The sequence below is a fragment of the Lampetra planeri genome, chromosome 79, assembly GCF_965212315.1.
Source record: "Lampetra planeri chromosome 79, kcLamPlan1.2.h2, whole genome shotgun sequence".
Taxonomy (NCBI): domain Eukaryota; kingdom Metazoa; phylum Chordata; class Hyperoartia; order Petromyzontiformes; family Petromyzontidae; genus Lampetra; species Lampetra planeri.
In genome coordinates, this window is record NC_136184.1 from 496,080 (window position 1) to 515,877 (window position 19,798).

The 19,798-nt window shown below is 58.8% G+C and overlaps 1 protein-coding gene across 1 annotated transcript in view; it reads right to left on the minus strand.

Annotated features, from left to right (window-relative positions):
• Window positions 1–7,046: 7,046 nt before the first annotated feature.
• The window catches only part of LOC144738248 (protein NLRC3-like), a 42,385-nt gene continuing 29,633 nt past the window's right edge, over window positions 7,047–19,798 (minus strand). The window contains 1 exon segment of the mRNA XM_078621239.1: window positions 7,047–8,119. The gene's annotated coding sequence lies outside the window, so the exon portion shown is untranslated.

Sequence of the window (19,798 nt, forward strand, 5' to 3'; positions counted from 1 at the left end):
CGGAGAAGGTGGTGGTGGTGTTTGTGGTTGGAGGCACGGGAGAGGTGGTGGTGGTGTTTGTGGTTGGAGGCACGGGAGAGGAGGTGGTGGTGTTTGTGGTTGGAGGCACGGGAGAGGTGGTGGTGGTGTTTGTGGTTGGAGGCACGGGAGAGGTGGTGGTGGGTGTTTGTGGTTGGAGGCACGGGAGAGGTGGTGGTGGTGGTGTTTGTGGTTGGAGGCACGGGAGAGGTGGTGGTGGTGGTGTTTGTGGTTGGAGACACGGGAGAGGTGGTGGTGGTGTTTGTGGTTGGAGGCACGGGAGAGGTGGTGGTGGTGTTTGTGGTTGGAGGCACGGAGAAGGTGGTGGTGGTGTTTGTGGTTGGAGGCACGGGGAGAGGTGGTGGTGGTGTTTGTGGTTGGAGGCACGGGAGAGGTGGTGGTGGTGTTTTTGGCTGGAGGCACGGGAGAGGTGGTGGTGGTGTTTGTGGTTGGAGGCACGGGAGAGGTGGTGGTGTTTGTGGTTGGAGGCACGGGAGAGGTGGTGGTGGTGGTGTTTGTAGTTGGAGGCACGGGAGAGGTGGTGGTGGTGTTTGTGGTTGGAGACACGGGAGAGGTGGTGGTGGTGTTTGTGGTTGGAGGCACGGGAGAGGTGGTGGTGGTGTTTGTGGTTGGAGGCACGGAGAAGGTGGTGGTGGTGTTTGTGGTTGGAGGCACGGGAGAGGTGGTGGTGGTGTTTGTGGTTGGAGGCACGGGAGAGGTGGTGGTGGTGTTTGTGGCTGGAGGCACGGAGAAGGTGGTGGTGGTGTTTGTGGTTGGAGGCACGGGAGAGGTGGTGGTGGTGTTTGTGGTTGGAGGCACGGGAGAGGTGGTGGTGGTGTTTGTGGTTGGAGGCACGGGAGAGGTGGTGGTGGTGTTTGTGGTTGGAGGCACGGGAGAGGTGGTGGTGGTGTTTGTGGTTGGAGGCACGGAGAAGGTGGTGGTGGTGTTTGTGGTTGGAGGCACGGGAGAGGTGGTGGTGGTGTTTGTGGTTGGAGGCACGGGAGAGGTGGTGGTGGTGGTGTTTGTGGTTGGAGACACGGGAGAGATGGTGGTAGTGTTTGTGGTTGGAGGCACGGGAGAGGTGGTGGTGGTGTTTGTGGTTGGAGGCACGGAGAAGGTGGTGGTGGTGTTTGTGGTTGGAGGCACGGGAGAGGTGGTGGTGGTGTTTGTGGTTGGAGGCACGGGAGAGGTGGTGGTGGTGTTTGTGGTTGGAGGCACGGGAGAGGTGGTGGTGGTGGTTTTTGTGGTTGGATACACGGGAGAGGTGGTGGTGGTGTTTGTGGTTGGAGGCACGGGAGATGTGGTGGTGGTGTTTGTGGTTGGAGGCACGGAGAAGGTGGTGGTGGTGTTTGTGGTTGGAGGCACGGGAGAGGTGGTGGTGGTGTTTGTGGTTGGAGGCACGGGAGAGGTGGTGGTGGTGTTTGTGGTTGGAGGCACGGGAGAGGTGGTGGTGGTGTTTGTGGTTGGAGGCACGGGAGAGGTGGTGGTGGTGTTTGTGGTTGGAGGCACGGGAGAGGTGGTGGTGGTGGTGTTTGTGGTTGGAGGCACGGGAGAGGTGGTGGTGGTGGTGTTTGTGGTTGGAGACACGGGAGAGGTGGTGGTGGTGTTTGTGGTTGGAGGCACGGGAGAGGTGGTGGTGGTGTTTGTGGTTGGAGGCACGGACAAGGTGGTGGTGGTGTTTGTGGTTGGAGGCACGGGAGAGGTGGTGGTGGTGTTTGTGGTTGGAGGCACGGGAGAGGTGGTGGTGGTGTTTGTGGCTGGAGGCACGGGAGAGGTGGTGGTGGTGTTTGTGGTTGGAGGCACGGGAGAGGTGGTGGTGTTTGTGGTTGGAGGCACGGGAGAGGTGGTGGTGGTGGTGTTTGTAGTTGGAGGCACGGGAGAGGTGGTGGTGGTGTTTGTGGTTGGAGACACGGGAGAGGTGGTGGTGGTGTTTGTGGTTGGATACACGGGAGAGGTGGTGGTGGTTTTTGTGGTTGGATACACGGGAGAGGTGGTGGTGGTGTTTGTGGTTGGAGGCACGGGAGATGTGGTGTTGGTGTTTGTGGTTGGAGGCACGGAGAAGGTGGTGGTGGTGTTTGTGGTTGGAGGCACGGGAGAGGTGGTGGTTGTGTTTGTGGTTGGAGGCACGGGAGAGGTGGTGGTGGTGTTTGTGGTTGGAGGCACGGGAGAGGTGGTGGTGGTGTTTGTGGTTGGAGGCACGGGAGAGGTGGTGGTGGTGTTTGTGGTTGGAGGCACGGGAGAGGTGGTGGTGGTGGTGTTTGTGGTTGGAGGCACGGGAGAGGTGGTGGTGGTGGTGTTTGTGGTTGGAGACACGGGAGAGGTGGTGGTGGTGGTGTTTGTGGTTGGAGGCACGGGAGAGGTGGTGGTGGTGTTTGTGGTTGGAGGCACGGAGAAGGTGGTGGTGGTGTTTGTGGTTGGAGGCACGGGAGAGGTGGTGGTGGTGTTTGTGGTTGGAGGCACGGGAGAGGTGGTGGTGGTGTTTGTGGCTGGAGGCACGGGAGAGGTGGTGGTGGTGTTTGTGGTTGGAGGCACGGGAGAGGTGGTGGTGTTTGTGGTTGGAGGCACGGGAGAGGTGGTGGTGGTGGTGTTTGTAGTTGGAGGCACGGGAGAGGTGGTGGTGGTGTTTGTGGTTGGAGACACGGGAGAGGTGGTGGTGGTGTTTATGGTTGGAGACACGGGAGAGGTGGTGGTGGTGGTGTTTGTGGTTGGAGGCACGGGAGAGGTGGTGGTGGTGTTTGTGGTTGGAGGCACGGGAGAAGGTGGTGGTGGTGTTTGTGGTTGGAGGCACGGGAGAGGTGGTGGTGGTGTTTGTGGTTGGAGGCACGGGAGAGGTGGTGGTGGTGTTTGTGGCTGGAGGCACGGGAGAGGTGGTGGTGGTGTTTGTGGTTGGAGGCACGGGAGAGGTGGTGGTGTTTGTGGTTGGAGGCACGGGAGAGGTGGTGGTGGTGGTGTTTGTGGTTGGAGGCACGGGAGAGGTGGTGGTGGTGGTTTTTGTGGTTGGAGACACGGGAGAGGTGGTGGTGGTGTTTGTGGTTGGAGGCACGGAGAAGGTGGTGGTGGTGTTTGTGGTTGGAGGCACGGGAGAGGTGGTGGTGGTGTTTGTGGTTGGAGGCACGGGAGAGGTGGTGGTGGTGTTTGTGGTTGGAGGCACGGGAGAGGTGGTGGTGGTGTTTGTGGTTGGAGGCACGGGAGAGGTGGTGGTGTTTGTGGTTGGAGGCACGGGAGAGGTGGTGGTGGTGGTGTTTGTGGTTGGAGGCACGGGAGAGGTGGTGGTGGTGGTGTTTGTGGTTGGAGACACGGGAGAGGTGGTGGTGGTGTTTGTGGTTGGAGGCACGGGAGAGGTGGTGGTGGTGTTTGTGGTTGGAGGCACAGAGAAGGTGGTGGTGGTGGTGTTTGTGGTTGGAGGCACGGGAGAGGTGGTGGTGGTGTTTGTGGTTGGAGGCACGGGAGAGGTGGTGGTGGTGTTTGTGGCTGGAGGCACGGGAGAGGTGGTGGTGGTGTTTGTGGTTGGCGGCACGGGAGAGGTGGTGGTGTTTGTGGTTGGAGGCACGGGAGAGGTGGTGGTGGTGGTGGTGTTTGTGGTTGGAGGCACGGGAGAGGTGGTGGTGGTGGTTTTTGTGGTTGGATACACGGGAGAGGTGGTGGTGGTGTTTGTGGTTGGAGGCACGGGAGATGTGGTGGTGGTGTTTGTGGTTGGAGGCACGGAGAAGGTGGTGGTGGTGTTTGTGGTTGGAGGCACGGGAGAGGTGGTGGTGGTGTTTGTGGTTGGAGGCACGGGAGAGGTGGTGGTGGTGTTTGTGGTTGGAGGCACGGGAGAGGTGGTGGTGGTGTTTGTGGTTGGAGGCACGGGAGAGGTGGTGGTGGTGTTTGTGGTTGGAGGCACGGGAGAGGTGGTGGTGGTGGTGTTTGTGGTTGGAGGCACGGGAGAGGTGGTGGTGGTGGTGTTTGTGGTTGGAGACACGGGAGAGGTGGTGGTGGTGTTTGTGGTTGGAGGCACGGGAGAGGTGGTGGTGGTGTTTGTGGTTGGAGGCACGGAGAAGGTGGTGGTGGTGTTTGTGGTTGGAGGCACGGGAGAGGTGGTGGTGGTGTTTGTGGTTGGAGGCACGGGAGAGGTGGTGGTGGTGTTTGTGGCTGGAGGCACGGGAGAGGTGGTGGTGGTGTTTGTGGTTGGAGGCACGGGAGAGGTGGTGGTGTTTGTGGTTGGAGGCACGGGAGAGGTGGTGGTGGTGGTGTTTGTAGTTGGAGGCACGGGAGAGGTGGTGGTGGTGTTTGTGGTTGGAGACACGGGAGAGGTGGTGGTGGTGTTTGTGGTTGGAGGCACGGGAGAGGTGGTGGTGGTGTTTGTGGTTGGAGGCACGGAGAAGGTGGTGGTGGTGTTTGTGGTTGGAGGCACGGGAAAGGTGGTGGTGGTGTTTGTGGTTGGAGGCACGGGAGAGGTGGTGGTGGTGTTTGTGGCTGGAGGCACGGAGAAGGTGGTGGTGGTGTTTGTGGTTGGAGGCACGGGAGAGGTGGTGGTGGTGTTTGTGGTTGGAGGCACGGGAGAGGTGGTGGTGGTGTTTGTGGTTGGAGGCACGGGAGAGGTGGTGGTGGTGTTTGTGGTTGGAGGCACGGGAGAGGTGGTGGTGGTGTTTGTGGTTGGAGGCACGGAGAAGGTGGTGGTGGTGTTTGTGGTTGGAGGCACGGGAGAGGTGGTGGTGGTGTTTGTGGTTGGAGGCACGGGAGAGGTGGTGGTGGTGGTGTTTGTGGTTGGAGACACGGGAGAGATGGTGGTAGTGTTTGTGGTTGGAGGCACGGGAGAGGTGGTGGTGGTGTTTGTGGTTGGAGGCACGGAGAAGGTGGTGGTGGTGTTTGTGGTTGGAGGCACGGGAGAGGTGGTGGTGGTGTTTGTGGTTGGAGGCACGGGAGAGGTGGTGGTGGTGGTGTTTGTGGCTGGAGGCACGGAGAAGGTGGTGGTGGTGTTTGTGGTTGGAGGCACGGGAGAGGTGGTGGTGGTGTTTGTGGTTGGAGGCACGGGAGAGGTGGTGGTTGTGTTTGTGGTTGGAGGCACGGGAGAGGTGGTGGTGGTGTTTGTGGTTGGAGGCACGGGAGAGGTGGTGGTGGTGTTTGTGGTTGGAGGCACGGAGAAGGTGGTGGTGGTGTTTGTGGTTGGAGGCACTTTTACGTAATCAAAATGCTCCCTTCCTGAATTCCTCACTCACCTCACCCTTCCACTCACTCACCTCCTCACTTATTCTCCATCTCATTCACTCACTCACTCCACCCTCACCCTGCCATCCACTCCCTCCCCTCCATTACCCGGCACTCACCGCCTGTCCGTGACCACCTCTCCCGTGCCTCCAGCCACAAACACCACCACCACCTCTCCCGTGCCTCCAACCACAAACACCACCACCACCACCTCTCCCGTGCCTCCAACCACAAACACCACCACCACCTCTCCAGTGCCTCCAACCACAAACACCTCCTCTCTCGTTCCTCCAACCACAAACACCACCACCACCTCTCCCGTGCCTCCAACCACAAACACCACCACCACCACCTCTCCCGTGCCTCCAACCACAAACACCACCACCACCACCTCTCCCGTGCCTCCAACCACAAACACCACCTCCTGCTGCTGCTGTCGCGGTCTCCACGTGGCACCGCGGCTCCCCCCCTCCCGCTCCTGGCCCCTCCCTCTGGTCCCTCCTCCTCCTCCCGCTCGCGACGTGGGGTGGACTCAGCCCTGCCCCCAGCGTCCCCCCCCCCACCCATGTTACTAAAATATGGGCCGTTACCATCAGCCCTACAAAAACAAATCACCTCCCTGGGCATTTTACGTAATCAAAATGCTCCCTTCCTGAATTCCTCATGTATTTGGGGCAGTTGTGGAGAGAGTGGAGAAATTTCAATACTTGGGCAGTGTGCTGATGACCAACTCCGTTTTGGGAGCCGAGGTCTCACTTCAAATCATTCGAGCAGCATTATATTTGCATCAGCTGCTGAACACTGTGTGGAAGCTACCTGGCATGTCACTCCATACAAATCTTCATGTCTTCTCGGCCACAGTTATACCCTCCCTAATCTCTCTGGAAAGGAGCATCTGCGTTGGTTCGAAACCTTTAGGTTAGCTTGCCTACGATCTATCCAGGGTTTTACCAGACTGGACTGTGTGAGGAGCTCACAGATTCCTGGAATATCTGGACAAATCCTCATCTGTGGGCTCCTCCGGCATGCGAGGCTGCGTTGGTTGTGTCATGTAGTCCGTATGCACAGCCACCGCATCCCCAAGCAGCTTCAATTTGGCTGGATAGATGGCGCTAAATGGGCGCGGTACCGGCTCGAGAAGAGATGGACTGATGTGGTACAGAAGAATGTGGAGCTGATTGTACTTATTGATGACTGGTATCAGCAGTGTCACGATCGGCTTCTGTGGAGGAGGTCCATGAAAGGCGCTGCTGCGGAGGTGGAGGCAGTCGCCCTCCAGCAACAGCATAGAGCAGAGGAGCGAGGCTCAAACAACGAGCAGAACGCCAGAGAACTGAAACAAATAAAGTTGGCACAGTGGGGAGCACGGCTGTTGCATCTGCGAAACATCTTCCTAAGTCAATCCATGGCACCTGCGTCTATTACATGACCTCCTGCCAGCTAGCCTTCGACACTTCACGTGGCCTCAAAATGCACCGAGCATGACACAAGTGCTGTGGTGATGTCACCGCCACATAGGGGTGAACGATAGTTGTTGTGTTTTTGTTGTGCGTGTGTGCACGGACGCATGTACGCCAGTGAGTCTCGTGTATGGAGAGATAGAAAGGCAGCCGGGCGTGGTGCTGGACATTCACCCCGTGTGCCATTCCGGGCTTCATAGGCGCTGCTCGCTAATAGCACTTGCCCCAACATTCTGGTAAGGCTATACGGGGGATGATTGTCGCGGTTGTGTGTGCGGGCGTTCACACCCCTCCCCTTGCCCCCGTGTGCAGTTATAGGGACTCATTATGCCCCCTCCCGACAAGCAGGCAGCATCCGGACTAAAGGTAAGTGAAAATAAAAACGTTTCTTCCCATTTACGTAGCTGAATGTTTTGTTTACGATACAGTATTTATAACAGTGTTGCATGCAAATGTACAATATTTTGTCTTCTTTATGACTGACAATGCTTCCATTTTTTGGTGAACCGTAATACATCTTACAAAGCGTAGAGAATGTGGATTTAAATACAGTACACTTGTATTCAGACTTATGAACCGTTTGACTTACAGTTCTCAGGAATGGAAACCACAAGTTGTACTATTCGCTAACAGCACCTCCCATTAGTATGGTTGACTACATATGATGCAAAGTAAGTTCAACATAGATACATATATTGTACAGCACTTTCCCCAATGGTCTGTTGATGCTCTATGGGGTACGTGTGTCTTTGTGAGAAATGTTTTAATTGGGGCGGTGTCATTTTCACAATTTCCCCAATGTTTTTAAATGGCCGACTTGCGCTTCAACCATTTTCGGACCCAATGGATACATCTCTTCATCTTCTTGGGCTTGGTGGCAGAAGTGGTGGTGGAAACGGTTGCTATGGTGGAAGCTGTGGCAGCGATGGTGGAAGTGGCGTCGGTGGTGGTGGCATCATTGTACATTTGAGACACGGCGCATTTCAATTCTTTCAGCTGGCTACGGAGATGCAGGTTCTCTTCGTGCAGCCTCTCTTCCCCATGCCACATGTCCTCGTGATGCACCAGCTTCCCACGCAGCCTAAACTGTTCCTGCCCTCTCTGCGGATTCAGGAAGTTCAATTTCCTCAGGTGGGCGTGCAGCGACCTACGGAGATCTGCGTTTTTACAGCGCAGCGACATTTGCCACTGCGCTGCATTGCAGTCTCGGAGAAAATCCGCACAGAGACACGCACGCTCCCAGCAAGGCACTCTCGTGGACTCCAGCTCCAACTGGCGCTCTTTAAGCTGTTGATCCAGGCCCCTGTTCTCTCTCTGGAGAGTCTCTCGGTTCTCTATCAACTCCTCCTGCTGATGCTGTAGCTTCAGATGGAGCGTCTTGTTCGTCTGACAGAGCTCCACATTCTGCTGGCCCATCCTCTCCGTTTGCAGCGTCGTGGTCTCGCGGTAAAAGTCTGAGATGGAAAGGGTAAAACGACGTAAAATGAAGATCTCCATCCAAAGCAGGGCCAAGACCAGAACGCCAACGATCAGCAGCGCCATGCTCAGCTCGTGTTGACGGCACGCGGGACAGAAGCAAGTGTGAGGCACGTCACGAAGGGGCGTGTCATTTATCGTGGCGTCATCACCGGATGTGACGTACACTATGACGTACCAGCCTTCCCTGCCCGCACTTCCTGTCAATCATTGTGCACCACGTGACTCCACAGCCCTATCCAGAACCGCACAGCTCCTCCCCCTACTCTTCCTCAGTCTTCCCCACGTGACGGGAAGCGAGCCAATCACGTGAGAGGCGGCGCGCGGTAGGCCCCGCGTCCGTTTCCCGCCATTCTTGCAATGGGCGGCGGGGCCGCGCAGGGTGGGGGGGACCGAGGGTGGGGGGACCGAGGGGGGGGGGGGACCGAGGGGGGGGGGGGACCGAGGGGGGGGGGGGGGACCGAGGGGGGGGGGGGGGACCGAGGGGGGGGGGACCGAGGGGGGGGGGGGGGACCGAGGGGGGGGGGGGGGACCGAGGGGGGGGGGGGGGGACCGAGGGGGGGGGGGACCGAGGGGGGGGGGGGGACCGAGGGGGGGGGGGGGGACCGAGGGGGGGGGGGGGGACCGAGGGGGGGGGGGGACCGAGGGGGGGGGGGGGGACCGAGGGGGGGGGGGGACCGAGGGGGGGGGGGGGGGACCGAGGGGGGGGGGGGGACCGAGGGGGGGGGGGGACCGAGGGGGGGGGGGGGGACCGAGGGGGGGGGGACCGAGGGGGGGGGGGACCGAGGGGGGGGGGCTGAGTACACCCCACGTCGCGAGCGGGGAGGAGGAGGGACGAGCGGGAGGGGGGGGCGCCGTGGCGCCACGCGGAGACCGCCACAGCAGCAGGAGGAGGTGGTGTTTGTGGTTGGAGGCACGGGAGAGGTGGTGGTGGTGTTTGTGGTTGGAGGCACGGGAGAGGTGGTGGAGGTGTTTGTGGTTGGAGGCACGGGAGAGGTGGTGCTGTTTGTGGTTGGAGGCACGGGAGAGGTGGTGGTGGTGTTTGTGGTTGGAGGCACGGGAGAGGTGGTGGTGGTGTTTGTGGTTGGAGGCACGGGAGAGGTGGTGGTGTTTGTGGTTGGAGGCACGGGAGAGGTGGTGGTGGTGGTGTTTGTGGTTGGAGACACGGGAGAGGTGGTGGTGGTGGTGTTTGTGGTTGGAGGCACGGGAGAGGTGGTGGTGGTGTTTGTGGTTGGAGGCACGGAGAAGGTGGTGGTGGTGTTTGTGGTTGGAGGCACGGGAGAGGTGGTGGTGGTGTTTGTGGTTGGAGGCACGGGAGAGGTGGTGGTGGTGTTTGTGGCTGGAGGCACGGGAGAGGTGGTGGTGGTGTTTGTGGTTGGAGGCACGGGAGAGGTGGTGGTGTTTGTGGTTGGAGGCACGGGAGAGGTGGTGGTGGTGGTGGTTTGTGGTTGGAGGCACGGGAGAGGTGGTGGTGGTGGTGGTTTTTGTGGTTGGAGACACGGGAGAGGTGGTGGTGGTGTTTGTGGTTGGAGGCACGGAGAAGGTGGTGGTGGTGTTTGTGGTTGGAGGCACGGGAGAGGTGGTGGTGGTGTTTGTGGTTGGAGGTGTAGTGGTGGTATTGACGTGCGCCGACTGTGACAGTGATGGATCACGGGGCGGCGCGGGGTGCGGGGTTGGGCACGCGTTGTGGGCGTGGTGTGGACGCGCGCGCCGGGAGTGACAGATGACGAGGCGGCGCGGAGTGAGTGGTGAGGCACGATGAGATGTGGGAAAAGAGGATCGTAGCCAGCACCCGGCGATTGGTCGAATAAGTGGGTGCTCGCAGCGACGTCCGCAGGTGGGGTATAAAGGGGGACGCGCGAGAGCACTCGGGGAGGGTTACCCAGTTGAAGACCCGAAGACGGAGCTGAAGACCTAGTGAAGCCGAGTAGCTCAGTGGCGTTAGTCGCCGAGTAGCTAAGTGGATGTTGGTCATCCGAGTAGCTCAGTGGCGTTAGTCGCCGAGTAGCTAAGTGGATGTTGGTCATCCGAGTAGCTCAGTGGGCGTTAGTCGCCAAGTAGCTAAGTGGGTGTTTGTCACCCGAGTACTAAGTGGATGTTGGTCATCCGAGTAGCTCAGTGGCGTTAGTCGCCAAGTAGCTAAGTGGGTGTTTGTCACCCGAGTACTAAGTGGATGTTGGTCATCCGAGTAACTCAGTGGGCGTTAGTCGCCAAGTAGCTAAGTGGGTGTTTGTCACCCGAGTACTAAGTGGATGTTGGTCATCCGAGTAACTCAGTGGGCGTTAGTCGCCAAGTAGCGAAGTGGGTGGTTGTCACCCGAGATACAAAGTAGGTGTTAGTCACCTGTAACCAAGTTTGATAAAATAAAGAGTGTGTTACCCGTGAAGTCGTCTCCCGTGGAGTTACTACATTACAACTGGCGTCAGAAGTAAACCTGTCTTCAAGAAGTATGGACACAAGGAAGACTACCCGTACCCACGAGCGAGGTCGGGATGACGACTGCGTACCGGGGACACCGACCTCGGGAGTAGAGGACGAGGAGTTGCCGCCGATGCAGCACTTCGCGGTGTTGGCCGACGCTCCGCTTGCCTCCGACACCGGCCTCCAGGACGCGCACGCCCGCTTGGCGGAGTTGCTACTCGCCGCCGCCGCTGTCTTGGCCGACATCTCCGTTCCGGCGAGCGGAAAAAACGGCTGCGGGGGTCGTGGAGGAAGCGACGGTGGAGGATTCCCGCCAAAGGGCGCTTCGCGCCAAAAGCCTGGAAGTTGCCGCCGTTTTTGGGGGGCCGCCACCGATTGGCGGGAAAGACGGACGCCACGTGGCCGGACACCTCCGCGCAGCGCAGCCCACGTCATCGGCGCGCGCCGGAGCCCTCCATTTTGCGCCTGACAACCGAGCCGACATTTTACACAACTCCAGCGGAGCGCGGGAAAATCTCTCCGACGTCGACGACGATCGGGTCCTCCAGCAAAGATTGCCCGCGCTGTCGGCGTTCAAGGCGGATGGGGGCGACTGGGGAGCCTTCCAACGAAGGTTCCTCGCTCATCAGGAGATGTCGGGGTGGTCCGACACCACTGCCCTGCGTGCGTTGCCAGCGATGCTTGACGACGACGCGCTTGCAGCCTTCACATCTGCTGCAAGGTCGTCCCGCTCTACGCTCCAGGCCGCACTACACCTGATGGCGAAGGTGTTCGGGCCGCCCTCCACGTGCCGCCACCAGTTCTACGATCGGCGGAAGGTGGCTGGGGAAACGACGCTAGCCTACCGCACGGCACTGCTCGCCTTGGCGGACGCGGCTTTTCCCCGCATGGATAAGGAGGGGAAGGACGCCATGGTGACGGAGCAGCTGCTGGTGTTGGCCCACGAGTTGGGGGTCCCCATCAACGTGGCAGACGAGATGGAGATCTGCTCCCTGGCGATCGCCACGAGCATTCACGCGTACGAGGTCCTCAAACGCAAGCCGGGGGTCGTCTGCAAATGGCCGGGGAATGCGGCACTGGCCGCCACGATCGCCGAACCTCAGCCAGCTGCGGTGCAGGAGTGGGCCTTCGCTGCACCGTGTCCGGGGGAGTGGAGAACGGGAGGTCGTTCACCCACACGTTCGCCCCGCAAGCTGGAGCAACCAAAACCTACGACGTCCGTCGTCTGCTACAACTGCGGCCTTCGGGGTCACGTCGCAGCCGGGTGCCGGGCCCCGCGTCCGCGCACCGCAGGACCACGTCGGGACGACGACCAGGGCCACAAGTCATCCCAACAAAACCCGGCAAGTCGCGGCACCTCACACGTTCGGTCCACAAACACGGCACATTCGGGTCGCCGCTTCGCGGTGGGGGGTTCGCGGCTGGGTGCCGGGGGTTCAATTCGGCGGGGGGGGTCCGTACGCGGCCCGCAAGCAGTCGAGTGGTCCGAATTGGCCCACAGGATCGTGGCTGCGTCAGCCGGGTCGTCCGTGGTAACGGGGTTCATTGACGGGGTTGAGGTCCGGGTGCTTGTTGACACGGGTGCGTCGGCCACCATCATCTCGGACCTTATTTATAACATCCTTCCCGTCCAAAGTAGACCCCTTCTGCCGGTAGACGTGCCATTTTATGCGGCGAATGGGGGATCCCTGGGGATCATCGGCCAGATTCGGGCGACTATTTGCATTGGGGACATTAAATTAGCGGGCCCTATTTTTGTATCATCATCGCTGGCCGTTCCCTGTTTGCTAGGTACGGACTTTTTGTCAAAAATGCCCATCAAAATTCTTATTGATCAGGCCTGCATAGAGCTTCCGTCAGGTCGGCGGGTTGCCTTCTTGTCGAGCCCTATCAAAGTGCGCACGGTTTGTGCGACGGTGCAGGCGCTGGCGACTCACACTGTACGGGTACCCCCGGGATCGCAAATGTTAGTACCCCTTCGGTTCAGGAAGCCACTCGAGGTGGGTGCGGAGGCACAGGGGGTGCTGTTGGGGCCGTCAAACAGAGCCAGTAAGGGCCTCGACTTAGCGGTTGCTCAAACCATGGTGAGAGGGGACAGTGAGCCGTTCGTAATGGTCCTGAATACGGGGTCGCGGCCGGCCGTAATTGCGCAGGGAACGGTGCTGGCTCACGCCGCGCCGCTGCCCGTTGAGGAACGGCTCGTGGCTCAAGCAGATTTTACTGTCGAGTCGCATCCTCAAAGTGATGAGGGGACTGAGTGGTTGGACTCGCTGTGTGCGGGTTCTGCTAACTTGTCCGGGGTGCAATTGGGAGCATTGAGGGGTTTGCTCATCGAGTTTGCTGACGTGTTCAGCAAACATAAGTACGATATCGGCTGCACTGACCTGTTGCGCCACCACATAGCTACAGGGGACGCGGCCCCTATTCGTCAGAATCCTTTCCGGCTCAGCCCGGCCGAGAAGGAACATGTGCAATCGGCGGTTAATGATATGTTGGCGGCCGATATCATTTCGCCCTCTTCTAGTCCGTAGGGTGCTCCTATTGTCCTAGTAAAGAAACAGGACGGGTCCTTGCGGTTTTGTGTCGATTTCCGCCGCTTAAACAAAATCTCGATGACGGATGCGTATCCGCTCCCCAGGATGGATGAGTCGCTGGATGCCTTGGCGGGAGCGCAGTTTTTTTCCACACTCGATCTGCTTTCTGGATTTTGGCAATTGCCACTCGATAACGAGTCTAAACCTAAAACTGCTTTCCGCACACCTGGGGGCCTTTTTGAATTCAACCGTTTGCCCATGGGCTTACATTCCGCCCCCGCCACGTTCCAGAGACTCATGGAATTGGTTTTGTCAGGCCTCCAATGGGATACCTGTTTGATTTATCTTGACGATATTATCGTCTTTAGTCGGACTTTCGAGGAGCACCTCCAGCGACTGAGAGCGGTGTTCCTCAGGATGCGTTCCGCTAAGCTAAAATTTAAACCGGCTAAATGTTTTCTGCTTCGGGAATCTGTCAGGTATTTGGGCCATATCGTGAGTCGTTCAGGGATCTCGACGGACCCTGCTAAGACGCATTGCGTCAGCTCATGGCCAACGCCAACCTCGGTCACGGAGGTTCGTAGTTTCATTGGTTTTGCCTCCTATTACCGTCGTTTTGTCAAGCAATTTGCCACCATAGCCAAGCCCCTGCACGCTTTGACGGCTAAGGGTGTGAGGTTTCACTGGGGGGCAGAGGAGGAGGATGCGTTCTGCTCCCTCCGTGACGCTTTGGTGCAGGCTCCCCCCTTGTGTTACCCCGATTTCACACAACCGTTTTTGCTTGACACGGACGCCAGCAATACGGGTATCGGGGGGGTGCTCTCACAGTTGGTCGGGGGGGTTGAACGGGTGGTCGCCTACGGTAGTAGGGTTCTTTCCCCCGCAGAACAACGCTATTGCGTAACTCGTCGTGAATTGTTAGCCATTGTGTTTTTTACACAGCAATTCAGGCCGTATCTTTACGGCCGTCATTTTACGGTCCGGACGGACCATGCGGCTCTACAATACGCTATGCGCGTGGCGCAGCCATCGGGCCAATTGTCCCGATGGTTGGAGGTCCTTCAAGACTACCAATTCACGACGATTTACCGAAAAGGGTTGCGGCACTCAAACGCGGACGCCTTGTCGCGGTTGCCGCCGTGCACGGACTGCACATGTTTGTTGGGATCAGCGCGGTGCAAACCCCCGGTCGCCGGCGCCCCGGGAGTTGCGCTCGCCGCCACTGACACCCCGGGAGAGGACGCCCCCACGGGGAGGGATTCGCTGTTGTCGTTGCCCCTCATTGAGTGGGGCCGCCTCCAGATGTCCGACAGCTCCCTACTTACGCTGCGTCGGAAAGTTGGCGCTCCCGAACAAGGGGAGGCGCGGGTCGGTTCCTGGGTGTGCAGACAGGGCCTGTTGATGAGGTGGGACAACATGTCCCGGCGTCACGTGCTCGTGGTGCCTGTTGCTATGCGGGGTAGGATTGTTCTGGCAGCTCATGAACGGCTCATGCATCTGGGTTTTCACAAAACGCTCGCCCTAATCCAGCGAGACTATTATTGGCCGGGGATGGGTAACGACGTGGCGAATATTCTTAAGGGATGCGTAGAGTGCGCCAAAAGGAAACCGCCACCATTGGCGGCTAATCCACCGCTGCAATCCATTCAGGTTTCGCGTATAAACGAATTGGTAGCGTTGGACATCTTGGGGCCCTTTCCGGTTACACCAAGGGGAAATAGGTTCCTGCTGGTTGGCGTGGAATACTTCACCCGATGGCCTATGGCATGGCCGCTCGCCAACCAGTCGGCTGCGGCGGTGGCGGACGCCTTTGTCCAGGGTTATGTGTTGGACAAGGGCGCCCCCGAACGCTTGCTGACGGATCAAGGGAAGAATTTTTCGAGCGTTTTGTTGCGCGAGGTGTGCGACCTGTTGGGTACAAAGAAAGTGCGTACTTCCCCCTACCACCCGCAGACTGACGGGATGGTTGAGCGTCTGAACAGAACGATTACGTCTATGTTGTGCCAACAGGTCTGCGACGATCAGGTTGATTGGGACTTACAGGTGCCGGGGGTACTCGCGGCCTATCGAATGGCCCCTCATGCGGCGACAGGGTTTTCCCCATTTTTTCTTATGTATGGGCGGGAGGCCGATCCGGCCATGGACGTCCAACTGGGGATTTCCCAGCCACGTGCAAAATCTAAATTGGCAGACCACATCAAATTTAATATCGCCAAATTGACTGAAGCGCGGGAGGGGGCAAGGTTGAATTCGCGGTCGCGGCAAATTGCAAACGAGAAATTGCATGAGCGGAGGGTGCATACGCATGATTGGAAACCAGGCGATAAGGCCTGGCTGCATTGTCCACATGCACCGTTGGCTACGTCCCCCAAGTTGTTGAGACCTTGGAGGGGACCGGTGGAAATTGTGCGGGTTGCACGGCCCCAGAGTATACAGATTAAATGGGGGAAACGCCGTTGGTATGTGCACCCCTCCCGACTGAAGCCCTATGCGGCACCGTGTGACCCCGTTCTGTGCCGTGACGACCGGGCGTGTGATGTGACCGTCGACGCGGGGAGGGAGGTGTCGCAGGCTGATCCTCACGTGTCTCCACCTGACCCACCCCCAGGTGCCTCGGGCTTGACGGCTGCTGACCATCGAGAGCCTGAACCCCGGGGCACGCACGAGTCCTCGATGCCTGGCCGATGTCTTCCTGAACCGCCGGCACCACCGGACGTTCAACCGCGTCTGGTGCCGTACGACGGACCGGCAAGGCGGACTCGGGCTAGGTCTCAACAATTTTCATGAGGACGGGTTTTTTTTGTGCTCTACACCGAGCTCGCCCGGTGTTCCCCTCTGCCGGGATAATGTCCCGTTGTAGGGACGCTCGGAAGAAAAGGGGACACTGCACGAGTCGAAAGAAAAAAAAAATAAAATTTCCATTTATTTTTTTTTGTATACACATTGCTATTGTCACTCGCCGGTTTGTATATATTGTTCTGTTGTCGCGGTGGCATTGGTTGAGGGTTGCGGATGGTGGTGTTCGCGTCGTGTTGTGTTGTTAGCTTAGTGTTGTTCTTGTTGTTGTGTTGTGTTACGGGGCACACAGGGAGGGTTTGTAATTTTTGTAGCAGCCGGGGCGGCTGCGAGCTATGTGGTAGGGGGTGATGTAGTGGTGGTATTGACGTGCGCCGACTGTGACAGTGATGGATCACGGGGCGGCGCGGGGTGCGGGGTTGGGCACGCGTTGTGGGCGTGGTGTGGACGCGCGCGCCGGGAGTGACAGATGACGAGGCGGCGCGGAGTGAGTGGTGAGGCACGATGAGATGTGGGAAAAGAGGATCGTAGCCAGCACCCGGCGATTGGTCGAATAAGTGGGTGCTCGCAGCGACGTCCGCAGGTGGGGTATAAAGGGGGACGCGCGAGAGCACTCGGGGAGGGTTACCCAGTTGAAGACCCGAAGACGGAGCTGAAGACCTAGTGAAGCCGAGTAGCTCAGTGGCGTTAGTCGCCGAGTAGCTAAGTGGATGTTGGTCATCCGAGTAGCTCAGTGGCGTTAGTCGCCGAGTAGCTAAGTGGATGTTGGTCATCCGAGTAGCTCAGTGGGCGTTAGTCGCCAAGTAGCTAAGTGGGTGTTTGTCACCCGAGTACTAAGTGGATGTTGGTCATCCGAGTAGCTCAGTGGCGTTAGTCGCCAAGTAGCTAAGTGGGTGTTTGTCACCCGAGTACTAAGTGGATGTTGGTCATCCGAGTAACTCAGTGGGCGTTAGTCGCCAAGTAGCTAAGTGGGTGTTTGTCACCCGAGTACTAAGTGGATGTTGGTCATCCGAGTAACTCAGTGGGCGTTAGTCGCCAAGTAGCGAAGTGGGTGGTTGTCACCCGAGATACAAAGTAGGTGTTAGTCACCTGTAACCAAGTTTGATAAAATAAAGAGTGTGTTACCCGTGAAGTCGTCTCCCGTGGAGTTACTACATTACAGAGGCACGGGAGAGGTGGTGGTGGTGTTTGTGGTTGGAGGCACGGGAGAGGTGGTGGTGGTGTTTGTGGTTGGAGGCACGGGAGAGGTGGTGGTGTTTGTGGTAGGAGGCACGGGAGAGGTGGTGGTGGTGGTGTTTGTGGTTGGAGGCACGGGAGAGGTGGTGGTGGTGGTGTTTGTGGTTGGAGACACGGGAGAGGTGGTGGTGGTGTTTGTGGTTGGAGGCACGGGAGAGGTGGTGGTGGTGTTTGTGGTTGGAGGCACAGAGAAGGTGGTGGTGGTGGTGTTTGTGGTTGGAGGCACGGGAGAGGTGGTGGTGGTGTTTGTGGTTGGAGGCACGGGAGAGGTGGTGGTGGTGTTTGTGGCTGGAGGCACGGGAGAGGTGGTGGTGGTGTTTGTGGTTGGCGGCACGGGAGAGGTGGTGGTGTTTGTGGTTGGAGGCACGGGAGAGGTGGTGGTGGTGGTGGTGTTTGTGGTTGGAGGCACGGGAGAGGTGGTGGTGGTGGTTTTTGTGGTTGGATACACGGGAGAGGTGGTGGTGGTGTTTGTGGTTGGAGGCACGGGAGATGTGGTGGTGGTGTTTGTGGTTGGAAGCACGGAGAAGGTGGTGGTGGTGTTTGTGGTTGGAGGCACGGGAGAGGTGGTGGTGGTGTTTGTGGTTGGAGGCACGGGTGAGGTGGTGTTTGTGGTTGGAGGCACGGGAGAGGTGGTGGTGGTGTTTGTGGTTGGAGGCACGGGAGAGGTGGTGGTGGTGTTTGTGGTTGGAGGCACGGGAGAGGTGGTGGTGGTGGTGTTTGTGGTTGGAGGCACGGGAGAGGTGGTGGTGGTGGTGTTTGTGGTTGGAGACACGGGAGAGGTGGTGGTGGTGTTTGTGGTTGGAGGCACGGGAGAGGTGGTGGTGGTGTTTGTGGTTGGAGGCACGGAGAAGGTGGTGGTGGTGTTTGTGGTTGGAGGCACGGGAGAGGTGGTGGTGGTGTTTGTGGTTGGAGGCACGGGAGAGGTGGTGGTGGTGTTTGTGGCTGGAGGCACGGGAGAGGTGGTGGTGGTGTTTGTGGTTGGAGGCACGGGAGAGGTGGTGGTGTTTGTGGTTGGAGGCACGGGAGAGGTGGTGGTGGTGGTGTTTGTAGTTGGAGGCACGGGAGAGGTGGTGGTGGTGTTTGTGGTTGGAGACACGGGAGAGGTGGTGGTGGTGTTTGTGGTTGGAGACACGGGAGAGGTGGTGGTGGTGGTGTTTGTGGTTGGAGGCACGGGAGAGGTGGTGGTGGTGTTTGTGGTTGGAGGCACGGAGAAGGTGGTGGTGGTGTTTGTGGTTGGAGGCACGGGAGAGGTGGTGGTGGTGTTTGTGGTTGGAGGCACGGGAGAGGTGGTGGTGGTGTTTGTGGCTGGAGGCACGGGAGAGGTGGTGGTGGTGTTTGTGGATGGAGGCACGGGAGAGGTGGTGGTGGTGGTTTTTGTGGTTGGAGACACGGGAGAGGTGGTGGTGGTGTTTGTGGTTGGAGGCACGGAGAAGGTGGTGGTGGTGTTTGTGGTTGGAGGCACGGGAGAGGTGGTGGTGGTGTTTGTGGTTGGAGGCACGGGAGAGGTGGTGGTGGTGTTTGTGGTTGGAGGCACGGGAGAGGTGGTGGTGGTGTTTGTGGTTGGAGGCACGGGAGAGGTGGTGGTGTTTGTGGTTGGAGGCACGGGAGAGGTGGTGGTGGTGGTGTTTGTGGTTGGAGGCACGGGAGAGGTGGTGGTGGTGGTGTTTGTGGTTGGAGACACGGGAGAGGTGGTGGTGGTGTTTGTGGTTGGAGGCACGGGAGAGGTGGTGGTGGTGTTTGTGGTTGGAGGCACAGAGAAGGTGGTGGTGGTGGTGTTTGTGGTTGGAGGCACGGGAGAGGTGGTGGTGGTGTTTGTGGTTGGAGGCACGGGAGAGGTGGTGGTGGTGTTTGTGGCTGGAGGCACGGGAGAGGTGGTGGTGGTGTTTGTGGTTGGCGGCACGGGAGAGGTGGTGGTGTTTGTGGTTGGAGGCACGGGAGAGGTGGTGGTGGTGGTGGTGTTTGTGGTTGGAGGCACGGGAGAGGTGGTGGTGGTGGTGGTTTTTGTGGTTGGATACACGGGAGAGGTGGTGGTGGTGTTTGTGGTTGGAGGCACGGGAGATGTGGTGGTGGTGTTTGTGGTTGGAGGCACGGAGAAGGTGGTGGTGGTGTTTGTGGTTGGAGGCACGGGAGAGGTGGTGGTGGTGTTTGTGGTTGGAGGCACGGGAGAGGTGGTGGTGGTGTTTGTGGTTGGAGGCACGGGAGAGGTGGTGGTGGTGTTTGTGGTTGGAGGCACGGGAGAGGTGGTGGTGGTGTTTGTGGTTGGAGGCACGGGAGAGGTGGTGGTGGTGGTGTTTGTGGTTGGAGGCACGGGAGAGGTGGTGGTGGTGGTGTTTGTGGTTGGAGACACGGGAGAGGTGGTGGTGGTGTTTGTGGTTGGAGGCACGGGAGAGGTGGTGGTGGTGTTTGTGGTTGGAGGCACGGAGAAGGTGGTGGTGGTGGTGTTTGTGGTTGGAGGCACGGGAGAGGTGGTGGTGGTGTTTGTGGTTGGAGGCACGGGAGAGGTGGTGGTGGTGTTTGTGGCTGGAGGCACGGGAGAGGTGGTGGTGGTGTTTGTGGTTGGAGGCACAAGAGAGGTGGTGGTGTTTGTGGTTGGAGGCACGGGAGAGGTGGTGGTGGTGGTGTTTGTAGTTGGAGGCACGGGAGAGGTGGTGGTGGTGTTTGTGGTTGGAG